The sequence below is a fragment of the Ptiloglossa arizonensis genome, chromosome 10 (genome assembly GCF_051014685.1).
Source record: "Ptiloglossa arizonensis isolate GNS036 chromosome 10, iyPtiAriz1_principal, whole genome shotgun sequence".
In the NCBI taxonomy this organism is placed as follows: Eukaryota; Metazoa; Arthropoda; class Insecta; order Hymenoptera; family Colletidae; genus Ptiloglossa; species Ptiloglossa arizonensis.
Window position 1 is genome coordinate 6,730,905 of NC_135057.1, and position 14,075 is coordinate 6,744,979.

At 38.4% G+C, this 14,075-nt stretch overlaps 1 protein-coding gene across 2 annotated transcripts in view; it reads right to left on the bottom strand.

The window, feature by feature from the left end:
• Positions 1-14,075, bottom strand: part of Unpg (homeobox protein unplugged) — a 49,547-nt gene that overhangs the window by 3,910 nt on the left and 31,562 nt on the right. The window lies entirely within an intron of this gene.

Genomic DNA, 14,075 nt, shown 5'->3' on the forward strand with positions numbered 1-14,075 from the left:
GGTCGTTATAAACTTTTAATTTCATAAATCTAGCACTGAGACGCTCGGGACACGATCGCCGCTTAGCCATTCCGTTTCAAGTGGCCATAGGCTCTTTGCCTTTTATGAAGCACACTTTCGACTCATCCGTTACTCATGAATACGTTAACTGCCGCGTCATTAAGTCACTGAACGGTTGCACCGCGGCTCGATGGAAACCGATTAACATCGGTATAGTTAGAGAAGAAAAAGATTTAATATGCTGGACATGCGAGCCGTTTCGACCCGGAGCGGTAATGCTTCTGGATCGAAGTTTCGCTTTGTGCCTCTATTATTTTCCACGTGTGCCTTTCCTTTCCCTTCCTTTCTCGACGTGCCAGGTGAACGTCGCTTGCTTTAGACGATGCTGAATAAAGTAACATTATATTACAACTTTAACTCTACATTTCAGCCATCGTCTGGATAAAATATTAACGGGACACGTGAGGTGGCAGGAGAGACTTTCGTGAAACGGTGGTTGGTAACAAACTGGAAAAACTTGCGCGAAAGGCATCGACGAGAAAGCTAGCGGTGTCGTGTCGCTCGAATCGATGAAACTGCAACTTAATGCGTCCCCGAGATTGTCGACGAAACTATTTATAACGAAAAAAAAAAGAAAAAAAATAACGATATTGACTGACGTGCCTCGGTCGCGTCCGCGTGGAAGGTGAGATGCCGAGTCGATAAGCCCGGGACTCGACGACAAACGCTTATTCCGGAATCGTTGAAGAAACATGGCGGCACGGTGATCGTAATATCGAAAGTGGACTATTCGATTAGACGCGGACCAGACTGCGATTCGAATCTGTCGTTCGTGTAACTGTGACACGCACCAACACCCATGATCGACCATAATCCTCGAACGCGTCAACACGTGTACCTCACTTTCTAGCGGAATCGACTACCCAGCTGTCTACAAGGACTCTGTCCGTGGTCCGCAATTATAATTTTTTCAAATCTGTATCGACGTCGCTCTTTTTGCTCGAATTTTCTAACAGATTACGTACACCGCGTTCGCGGTATTACCTTCACGTTATCGATACACCACGAGTCCCATGTTTGGCTACTTTTGTTGAACGTATCGAAAAGTTCGAAGCTACTCTCGCGATAGATCGTGAACAATTTGTCGGAAGACACATTCTCGATTCGATATCGTCAGATGTTCTCGTACAAAATTGCGGGAAAATAAAATTTTTTCTATGCATTTTTAATTCGAATGGTAAAAGAGTACCTCGATCCAATGTGTCTTTTCTCGACCATTGAAATTATTAAGAGCTCCTATGGTGAACTTTGGACCTCTCGCGATAAATCGCGATAAAGGGACAAATAATACCACTATTAAGAAGATATTTCCGATTCGATATCGCCGAGCAGATATTCTCCGATTGCTTCATTTATTATACAATTCAATAGAAATAACATTGCCGATGTACTTTAAATTCGAGCTCCGGTCGAAAACGTGACTCGATTCGGTGTCTCTTCTCTCGAATATTAACATTATTAAAAACTCCTATAATGGACTTTGAACCACTCGCGATAAATCGCGATAAAGGGACAAATAATACCACTGTTAAGAAGATATTTCTGATTCGATATCGCCGAGCAGATATTCTCCGATTGCTTCATTTATTATACAATTCTATAAAAATAACATTGTCGGTGTATTTTAAGTTCGAGCTCCGGTCGAAAAGCGACTCGATTCAACGTCTCTTCTCTCGACCATTGAAACCATTAAAAACTCCTACGATACGTGAGCTTCGAAACTACTCTCACGATATGTATCGTATCAAGTTGTTCGAAAAGTCGTTTCGTTTTTCTTTGGTGTAAATGAAACACGATATTTTTAGAGTGTACAAACATTTGATTAAATTATATAATCTCAATTTTGGAAAACGACTTTCCGAACAACCCAAGAAACAAATTTCACCATCGACGATACATCGTCGCTGTTAAACACATATTTCCAATCCAATGCCACCGAGTGAACCGTTCCTTGTAATTTATTCATTGGTTTGAAATCTTTTCTTCGGAGAAACTACACCATTCTCGTGAATTTCACAATGACGATCGAACGACGAATTAGCCAGATGTTGCTCGTGGACTACACGTAACGTAGAGAGTAATCCACTGTTTAATTCACTGTTATCGCAACTGTAAATTGGTACCGTGACGCTCACGTTACAGCTACCCGTGACTTCCCGCGAGTTTATAGCCTCCCTCTCTTTTATTCATTTTCGTGTTTACGACTCTTCCTGGTCTTTGACTAAGCGGCACGTACAGTTCTTAGGTGAACTCGCGTCTTTATTAATTCAAAGAGTTTCGATTCAATGGGCCATACGCTTCCGCGATCGAGAAGAACTCCGCGACATTCTCGAGAACAAACGTTCGGGCGTTGTCCCCTCGTAGTCTTTACACTTTGCACAGGAACCGAGTTGATCGATCCGCTGGAAACAATATTATTACATCTCTATTTCCCTTTCCCCGCCATTAAGGACGTGGTCGAATAGAGCAATCGCACGACAGCCCGAACATCTGTCCCCGGAGTCTACGAATTATTACAGATATTTTTAGCCCTTAATCTATCAACTGGAAGACGCGTATACGTCGTCGTCCAACAGTCTTCGAGCGCCCATTATGCTAACAGCAATTTGTAAACGTCCAGCGAAGAACTTACCTAGCAAATATGATCTGCACGCGTTTCAAAAATCGTACGCGCTCGTGCACTTAACGAATACTCGGTGAACTCGAGATCGTAATTTTCTGTACAGATTTCACATCCCATTAGTGAAAATTTTGTAATTTTCTTGTTGATAATATCGTCCTAGGAACGTCGACGACACTACCATTTTGTTTTATACTGAAGATAGAGAAGATTAGAGAAAGAAGTAAAGTAGAATCTAAAAATTCTACTCTTGACGAATGAAATATTCTGACATCCGAATCGTGTAATATAAAAAAAGACAAATAATCGGAAAAATATTCGATCGACAGTGTACAACCCTTAGAAAATTCCATTGCGCGAAATTTAATTACTTCCTTTTGATCGTTTCACTGTCAACAATTTAGAAATAACATAGACGAGAAAATTTCTACGTTAATCGACACTTTGTTGGTTCTTCGAGCTCCTCTGGAGAAATTTTCACAGCGACTTGAACCGCACGCTAGATCCTCGCGAGCGAGTTGAACGCAAGTAAAGGACGTTGTTGCAATTTTTATCGCCAACACGAACATACATTCGCTGTACGTTCTCAAATAAGGCGTTGATGTAAATTTCCATGGGTGCAAAGTGACGAAACGAACGCGTGTTTTCGAACTTGCAGAAGTTGGGGGACAGTTGTGAATCCTTCTGACCCAGAGTTTGAAGAGTTCGAGTGTAATCGTTCGTTCTTGAAGAAGCAGGAGTCGATGAAGCGAAGTTTCGACGATGCTCGTGGCTCTCTTCGATTCGAAAATCGTTCGATTCCTATCACCGTTACGATTATTGGGAAATCTGCATCGTGGACGCTCTTTCGAGTCTGTTCACTGTTGGATGAAAGATTGGCGATTCGCCAAATCAGAGTTCGATCCGGTTTCTGCACCCGTCGGAATGGCGCGGTGCATTCAAACCTATACATCTTCGTGATATATTCTCGTCCAACGGACACCGTGAAAAATGGAAACAGATGTATTCCCATGGCGAGTAGATCTTCTTACGATCGAATTTGGAAACACTTTGTCATACTTTACCTAGAGGAATAATCCCATTACCGACGTTACCCTATTCGTATCTAACAGCGGAATATCGAGAGAGTTTGGACAATTTGATATTCTCAAGTGTACCAGCCGGTTGTTAACTCAATGTCGATTTGAGAATTCGAGGCACGTTTGGATTGCTAATGCAAATTATTGTAATAATATTACGGAATAAACGATGGATATAAAAATATAGGTTTGAACGAGATACGAACAACGATATGAAATTATTATTGAAAGTTATTATTAAGAGTGCGACTCCATGAGTGACTTTTATGTAATTTAATAAAATGTTTATACACTCTAAAAAAATCGTGTTTCATTTTTACTAAAAAAGACGAAACGACTTTCCGAACAACCCAATAGTAACGATATATACTGTTACCAACTTTCACAAATAATTTCTAAATTGATTATTTTGGCAAGCCGACGCATTGATAAATAATTCCGCTTCTTAATGCAAATGGTTTAACCAATGAGACATCGAATGTATCTATGCATCGATTTGTTGTAACGATCGATGAAGCTGAATAAAAACAATTTTCACTATTAAAGATCTCAAGCTTCGCATTACAGGTGCTTCATTAGTATCGCGTAATGGGTCAGCGAATAATCGGTCGATAAATTTTTAGAAGCTTATTAAGAAATCAAAGGTGTTTGAATAATTTTCTGGAGATTGGATTTCGATTGTTTTCTTCGTTCAGTTGTTATTCAGCGCGACAAGATTGCTACTCATTTATTTTACATTATTTTCTTATTCGAAAATAATCTGGGGAATAAGGGGCAGACACGTCGGGAAATTAATAACTTTGTGACCTCGATTGTTACATCTGTGGGAGCAGATGCGTTGCAAATTAATTTTTATATAATTTAAGACAAAGAACGAGGCTTCGCGATACTTAAAGTTTCTCGATTACTACCGCAACGTCAGCATCGATCGAAAAGAGCATCGTTTAATCAACGTGTCGCCAGGAAACTGCATTTCACGTTCTGCCAATACCGCAGTGTTATAAATACATCGATAATTTTCACACAAAAAAACGTATATAGGTTATATGGACGCGGTCATATTTAATGGAGACTATTCTATTTATTCTACTACCAATATCGAAGTAATTTTACGTGCCATATTAAAGCCAATCCCCGATCAAAATTAAACGAGCGAAAGATCAATATGTTCACTAGTAACAGCTTCGTTCTGAGACATTTAAAATCGTTTCTTGCCCGATTTGAAAATCATCGTCGACGTTACTCGAGTAATTAATAATTAATTAACTCGAGCACTGTCCATTACACATAAAATTTCACTCTAAAGAATAATACACCACCGCCATTTGTCACTAATAACTACTCATCGAATATATAATAGTTTCCAGAAGAGTTTTGTACTATTTTACGATTTAACCCGTTTACTAAGACCTTTTCGTTCACTTTCAAGGACTTCTATCAACCCCTAAAGTTTCTAGCTATAATTTATTAACACCCCGTAGACACTTAAATTTCAATGGACATTATTTTCTTATCGTATGTACAATGTATTGTTAGAGAACGTAGCATTTAAAACCTTTTTAAAGGTTTTCATCGAGCAGTTATACCAACCCCTACAGTCTTTAACTACAGTAATCAGTAAAAGTTTTGATACAAAGAGCAATATTACAACGTTTTGTCCCAGATCTGTTGGTTGGACTCAATCGTAAAATGTACTATCATTATGGATAACGACGAGCCTCATTTATTCACTATGAATAAGTTTAATTTTAATTCTTCCAATATTAGAAGCTGTTCGATTAATCGTATCACGTTGACGAATCTAATCGACAGATTTGGAACGAAACGGAGTAATATTGAGTTTCGTGCGAAAGAAATTTTTCTTCTTACCATTAAATCGTAAATTAACAATATTTCTCGATCTTAAACATATCTTTGCGAGTTCATGATTTAAGTTCATCTTCTATGGTTCATTCGCGAGTCGTAAGATCTCTGTTACGTTGCAACAAATACTTGCTTCGCTCGAATCGGGGGAATCCCTCACTTGGTCGGTCTATTAACCATATCGATTAATCGAAGGGTCCAATTCTAACCGTGCCGCAGCAAGGGGACACTCGGTTTTTTTCGCTTAATTTTGGGTTCTCCTTGCGAAAAGCGACGCAAAGAGATCCTCCCTTGTCGTGTCGACCACCACGGGGTTCGCCATGGGGCAATGAATAAGAAAAAATCGAGAACCGACGAATCTGCCGGGAAAAGCGAAAATCCTATAAAGACGAATTGCTTCTTGTAAGAGGGCAAACGTCGAGAGCAAAAAAAAAGAAAATAGAGCTCGTTGCATAACATTTGCTTACACGGGTCAGCAATTTGTTTCTTTTTCCTCGAGTTGCAACTCGAAACGTTTCGATATAAAAACATAATGTTTTTACCGTTCTCGTATACAATGTTCTAGAAAATAAATCGTTGTCGGAAGTAAACTGAAGCGCGAATGCTACATTTATCGCACAGTAATAAGAAATATTTACAGGAAATATAACGCGAATGCTGTATTCATCGCACAGCGGTGAGAAATATTTATAAGAATCGGATTAATAAAGAAGTTCAATTACTAGGAAACGATAATCCAATATTTTTCCTGTTTAATGAAATTCCTCTATTTTCGCCTAATAACAAATTTAGAGATATTGTTCCAGCGACCGGTGATAGCGAGTCGGATAGAATAAGAAATTAAAATATTTACAAGTTGCACGGGTTTCCGTGCCTCGTTAATTATTGAAGTTACACGAAACGTTGAATTCGTTCTGTCAGTGTGTCGATTGCATTGAACTTATGCTCTTTGTTACGCGTACCCCGTTGTTTAAGATCGTAGATATGAAAACGAGGTTCTATCGCGAACCGGTGTGAATAATTGAACGCACCGTTAGTTTGAAAAAATTCTCTTCTACGTATCGAGTGTCATATTTTAAGTATCGATTAGCGGGCGTGTGGATAAAATTGTCTCATCGTCGCTCCTATTTCGAAGTCTTCGGTCGCGTGACATATCGAAGCTCGACATTTTGCATAGAGCATAACACAATTAAAAGTAACAACGACAGCAACCGTCGAAGAACACGAAGCTTTTTTCTCGTTCGACGTCGCGAGTCGATGGGTGTTACCTATTTCTGGACGTATCGTATAAAATTTCAATCGCTGTTATTAATTGTCTTTCCAGCCGATCTCGGGACTGACGTCACGTGAGCCTTCGATCGATACAGCTAGCTGTTATTTAATCACTTTGCCGATAAATGAACCGTATTGTTTAACGAGCAGACACAGTATGAACTGGATCGAATCGTTGCCATCGTTTACCGAAATTTTATAGAAAAATTTTGAAATCTACCGGACATTACGATGGGAACAATTTATTTATTATTAAATAGAAGTATCTGTTTCTTTCTGTCGTCACTTTTCACTGGTTAGAAACACTGGGAACTAGCAATGTTTCTAACGTTGTTCGAGTAGCAGTAGGTTAAGGTTTTGCTGAAATCGATTGTTCGATAAAATATGGAAGAAGCAATTACAAATTTTACCTTGTGACAATAGCTGATTCTAATCTTCGGATTAAAATGTATACAAATTTTCTTGAAATTTTCTGATTTGGGTTACAATAGATCAGATCTGTGATAGATTCAGAGTAACCTATGTATAAAAGGTAATTTTAAATTTTATTAACAATATCGACCTCTATTTCTGAGCTTGCAATGAAGAAATACAAATGGAACTTCGTAGACAATATTGAGAAACTAAGTGCAATATTTATAACGTAGCGCACAAAGATCAATAGCAAATCTAAATTAAACATTGAATGGGGTACGAGTTGGGTTAAGATAGGTTAAATCTGCATTATATCTAGGTTAATCTAAGATCGAGAAACAATTTTAAATTTCATTTCACAAATAATACTCGGAAATAAAATTGAATATTTCCCGCACGCCATACAGAGATCCATTTCAAACTCCAATCGTTCAAGTAGTCTATATCGGGTGTAGGATAACCCAATTGTTATATCAATTCTATCCTCTTCTAGCTTTTCGAAAGGAAGCAAAAATAAAAATAGAACTTCACGAACGACAGTCGAAAACTAAATAGAATACTTTCAACACAGCGCACAGAGATCTATTTTCAATCCGAGTCAACGATAGTCGAGAATGAAATACACTACCATTGACACGGTACACAATCATCAATTTCGATCTCAAATAAATCGCAAAAACGGTTAACAACATTGTAAAACTATATCTCTTTGCAGAAATAGTTTGATATGCTGAATCAGGAATAGTTTGCACACCGCTGAATAGAATCTTGGATTTCGAAGAAGCGTGGAATTAAATTAACACGTGTGGAGCACATTGGAAATTAAATCAATCGAGTATCCGATCCTACCTTCCATCTCCATCTGGTGCGATAATAATTAATTCATTGTACTAAACTATGGAGAATTGCCATTATGTCGTTTCCTCCGTGCACGTCTCCGCTTAATGAGTTCTTCACGGAGCTATAATTTTTTAGAGAACCCAAGAACGACGTCGATGGCACAGTTCCGAGTTTCATTCACGCTCTTAGGAGACCCGTTTCATTAAGTAATTTCATTTAATTCGCGATCGATCCACCGTTCGTTTCCATCTTCTTCGAGAAGGTTTCGCTCGCGCGTCAGCTGAGCCATTATTAAAAGTGTCACGAAGGGAAAATTCAATTAGATTTCCATTAATTTATTGAAATCTTCTCACTCGATTCACTTCGATAGTAATTTATGTTACATTCCCCTTATCGACTCTCTCGCGTATAATACGAAACGATATTCGAATTTTAACTCCCGGTTCGTGACCCGTGTTTTCACGTACGGTAATAAAATCATTCGTTTCTGTTTCATAGAAATTATTATTACGAACGCTCCGGATATGACGGTTCAATTATTAGTTCGATGTCCCGGTTCCTCGTATATCCACCGTTGATGTATGCCACGATTAAGAATTTCATTAGCGCGACTGAAATCATTTTATAATTCATCATTTCCCGTACGAACCGATTCAAACGCCACGCAAATAGATTTGCACGTGTAGAACGACGGATCATCTTCTAAACGGAATTTTTATCGAACGAGTGTGCTAATATTGGAAAAAAATATACGGGCGTCGAACGTGTGAAACTAGGGAATTCATTCATCATCGCAGACAGAATTGAATCGAAACGATTTAAAATATATTAATAAGAAATGCAATCGATGGTATTAGGGAGAAGTTGTGGGCATTTGGATGATAGACAACAATTTTCTTGCACCGAGGAAATTAATGCAAGGGAAAGAAACGCTAATTACGCGTCGGAAAATGTGTCAGTGCGTGAAGAGAATCAACTCTACAATTTTAGAATTCTTAATGTGAATACGAAATTGGAGCAGATGTATGTTAACGAATAATAATCGATCGTTACGACTGAAACTGTTTTCCAAGCAGATTGATCTTGCGGCGCTGGAATTTATTTTTAAATAGAAAAGTATATTCGACCTGTATTTTAGGGCATCGAAAGAATTGATTCGTCTTTCTTCAATAACTAAAAGTCGTAATACGGCTATTAAGTCTTGAAGAGTGAACAAAGAATGTTGTACATTTCTTATCTTTGGACCCAAAGGGGTTACATTTTACAATTGGTAAATTTTATACCATAAGTAGAAGTTAACTTCTGATTGATTACATTTACGATACTGAAACTTTGAAAATATAAAAGACTATATCCTTATACTTAAAATAACTTATCCACGCATCGATATCTTTGAGAAGGTGAACTGCATTTCGCGAATAAGTTTCGAAAATTCGATCGAATTGCGATCTATCTTCAATGTTGCGTAGATAAATAAATACCAATAAAAAAGAAGGTGATACATTTGGAGTACCTGTGCAAATAAGTATACTTCAATATCTTTATACTTAAAATGACTTATCCACACATCGACATCCTTGAGAAGATTAACTACACTTCGCGAATAAGTCTCGAAAATTCGATCGAATTGCGATCTATCTTCAATGTTGAATAGATAAATAAACACCAATAAAAAAGAAGCATGCTTCTGGTCGCCAAGCGAGCGACCATTCGGTGGAACGTTTCCGATCGTCGGGGGGGGCCAAGAATAGAGAGAGGGCAGACGTCTCGATCGGCGTGTTCGTCGTAACGATCGGCACACCGGTTCGGCACGGTGCGTCATAAATGACCGATGACAGATTCCTCGAAGCCATTTCGTTGCGCATACGAAATCGCCTCGGTCGGCGGTACATCAATAAAAAGTGATCGGCCACGAATAAATGCGCGCGACTTCGTCGATCCGTCCGTTCGCCCCGCCGCCCTCGGAAATACGTGATCGGCGAGTTTTCGACTTTCCATCTTCGATGACCACCTCGCGCCCCCCCTCTCCCATCCAAGCTTCCATCGCGATCCTGTATTCTATTTCTATTTACAGGTGGTCGCGTCCCCTCGATAATTCAGAACGATCGACAGAACTTCAGGCCGCACGAATTTCTTCGGTGCGCGAGCTGCCCTAACCTCTTCGCGGACGAATCGTTCCGTTCACGAACCAACGAAAATTGATATCGATAATCATAAAGAATAATAAGAAGAATCTACTATTAATAAGAAGACTAATAAAGAATCTCGATCAATTGCAATTGTTCAATCGCCATTTTAGCGATTTCCTGTAAGCGATTTAGAGTATTTTGTAGGTTATGTGGAGAACGAGCTTTCCGTCTCCGCATCTCGCGTTACGCTGAGATTTTCACTTGTGTTTGCAATTTGTAAATACAAACTTGTATTTGCAATTTGTAAATATAAACCTGTATTTGTAATTATGTTTCTGCTGGTATTAATTTTATCGAGATGCTTGCAATTATTAGGGTTTAATTGTGGTGAGAATTTTAAGAAAGCATTCTACTTTGTAATATTCGTAATGATATTACATTTATGAAAAGTTTACAAGTATCGAGGTTTAATTGTGGTAAACGTTTTAACGAAGCATCGCGTGTTGCAGTATTCATGATGGTATTAATTTTATTGAAACGTTTACAAGTATTAAGGTTTAATCGTGGTAAGAATTTTAAGGAAGTATTATACTTTGTAGTATTCATAATGGTATCAATTTTATTGAAATGTTTACAACTACTGGCTTTTAATTACGGATAAACGTTTTAAGGATGTATTGTAAACTCGAAGTGTCGGTCACCAATGACCAACGCGGTCTGAATGGAAAATCGGTGGTCGACACGACATTCAACGTGTTAAAATAATTTAAAAACTGAACGTACTCGTCTGTATTAGTATCCTTGAAGAGAGTAATAAATCTATGTTACGTGCAAATGAATTTGATGTACAGACGAGTACTGGAACGTGGATGTCTGTTTATAGTCATCCCTGACACTTGTGTTGATTCTTGACACTACTCGATTCGAGTAACTCTTCGATGTGTACAGGGTTCTTAAAAGTTTCTCAATCGATATAAACAAGTGTTGAATATTTTCAATTGGCGTCGCTCCTAAAGAAATTAAAAGAACGTGGATGTCCTAAAATTGCAATTGTGGGATTTTCAAACTTTTATGTACGATAGAGGCGAGTATTGAATACTTCTAATTAGTGAGAATCCTCGATAAAGTTAAAAGATAACCCGCTTAATGATTCGCAAACAAATTTTGATGGAAAAGAAAATACTGAATTCTTTGTATAGAAATAGAAATAATTAAGTTTAGTCGCACAATGTGGAGCATTTATACTTTTCTAATAATCCACTGCATTGCTAAGTGATCGATTGTTATTAATTTCAATAGAAGACGATTATTCGTGTACAATGCTTTCAAAAAGTTATTTAATAATTTAAGTAATAGGTATCAAGTGGATGGTCAAGAGAAAGAGAGTTATTTCAGGGCGACAATCCATTAATTATGCGACCAGTCTATTTACGTTCGAACAGAGTGCATTAAGTTGAGTAATTTTGAATGCGTATATCTCTCGATATTAACGGGAGAAGTTGCATATTTACGTAATCGAAAATTTAATTCGTCATTTAACTCAATACCTACACCTTCTTCGGGAGAAAGCGCGATAAAGCGACAAAGACTATTAAAAACACACAGAGAACTTGTACAATCTAAAATTTTCGCAAATTATAATTTAACACGGTCCCTTTGATTTTACACAATTCCACACTGATTTGGAACATAAACATCTTAATGGTAATATTCTCGAGCTGAGAAAGATTACGAAAAATAAACAGAAAATTTATGTACAGCGTCTACAATTTTCACAAATTGTACTTCGAAACAGTCCCTTCCATTTCATACAATTCCCTCTCAATCTGTAACACAAATATCTCGATAACAATATTCTCAAACTTTAATCGTATCTCTCAGTTTCGAATCGAATTAACACCCCCTGATTAAAATTCTGATTGCCTCTACAATGCTCAAGAATCACGGAACGATAGAAATCGGATCTGATTTTTCAAAATCCTATTCAAATTTTTCAAATCCCATTCGCATCCCCTCGCATGGAATAAAATCATTGTAGTAGGTAATTCCCTAATTATTTCGCGCGACGTAACCAGACCTCAACGATAACATTACCAAAGGTGTCAATTTGACCTGTCTCGAACTTCTTTGTAAAATTACTAAATTATTAACCTTGTCTTCGCCTACAATATTCATGGCCAGTTATCGAAGTGGACAACTAACGGTACTAGTAAATTAATTACCCCTTTCCCCATCTAACTTCGAAGATACGTATATAGTTTGATACAAATAGGAATACGTTCAACGTCGATAGTTCTAGCGTTAATTGCGTATTGAAACAGACGATCGACCAATAATAAAAGAACTCCAGTCGTTCCTGTGCCAGTCGAATTCGTTGCAGCGGAATCGTTTGGCCAACGCGCGTTCGAAAAATTCCCGCGCGTCTTACGAGCGCCTCGGGAGAAAATGTATTCGACAAATTATCGCCACCGCGATCGAAGCGAGTTTCGTGCGTCGCCCTTACGTTCGAGGAACAAGGGCTCTTCGTCGAAGGGTCGTCGAGCGTTTGAAATTCGGCCAGGATTTTCGCCGAGTACCGTATCACGTATTTGAGGAGCGCACAGAATGCTCGCGAGTGTACGAGCGTGTGTGCGAGCGTGCGAGATTCGAGTTTCGGGCCAGGTGTAATTTATGCACGCTACCGTGTATCTCGAGCCCTTTGCCGGCTTCGAGCGTGGCGACTGCGACCGTAGCCGTGAACACGCTTCTGGAATCCATAAGCGTGCATCGCGCGATTTTTTCGATCATTGTTTCTCGGATGACACGAGTGTTCGTTTCTCCCCCCGGGGTCGCTTCTGGAAAAGATCGACGGAAAGATTTGGAATACAATTGGATCGATTCTAGAAAAAACACGCGAGAAGATTTCGAACGATTTAACTAGATCGATTTTCGGAGCGATGGTCAATCGAGCACGAGAGTACTGTCATTGATGTGAGAGAGAATTTTTAATGTTGTACAATTGAAACGTCACTGGAATTATTTTACCCGAATGACTGACAATCTTCTCTATTTATGATATATACTTGTTTATCGTTTTTCTTCTCTGGAATATTTCGCTCCTCTTCGCGACTTTATTGAAATTAAAGAGATTCTATTCGAATCCGGGAGAGATATTGGAAATGTGAATGAGTTCACGATACGTCCTTCAACTGTATTATTTCAGGATGACGACCGATGGCAGTTCGAAGAGGAACACCGGAAATAACAAGGATCGGAAAGCGACGATTCGTTAATTGAAAACCTTTATCGAAAGGAGGAACAAATACACTAAAACCTCGAATCGCGAATAAATTAAGAGGACTCGTCAAATTTAATTCCATATTTTTCTCACACATAGATCATCGCTTTTATTTCTAATCGATCTTTGACAATTGTTTCAGAGACTATTTCCTAGCATTCGTCAAAAATACATAGAATCAACACTTCTCGATAAATGGAACGCGGTTCTCCGTTCATACCGATATTTAAATATTCATTTCACAGAAAATTTGAAATTCGATATCAATTATTCGTTCGATAATAAATCCTGAATCGCTTAACATCCTGGTCAGGATTGAATCAAACGTTAAAGTAATTATGCACAGGATTACATACTAAGATAATTTTAACGTTTAGTGAGGTGTTTGATAACGAAAATAAGTCTTAATCGATATTAGACATCGCTCGTAAATGTTACAGATTTCGTTTGAAATTCTACTTCCTGATTCCCACCGTCTGAGTTCGAGAGAACTATCAAATTCGCAACCTTACGATTTTTCA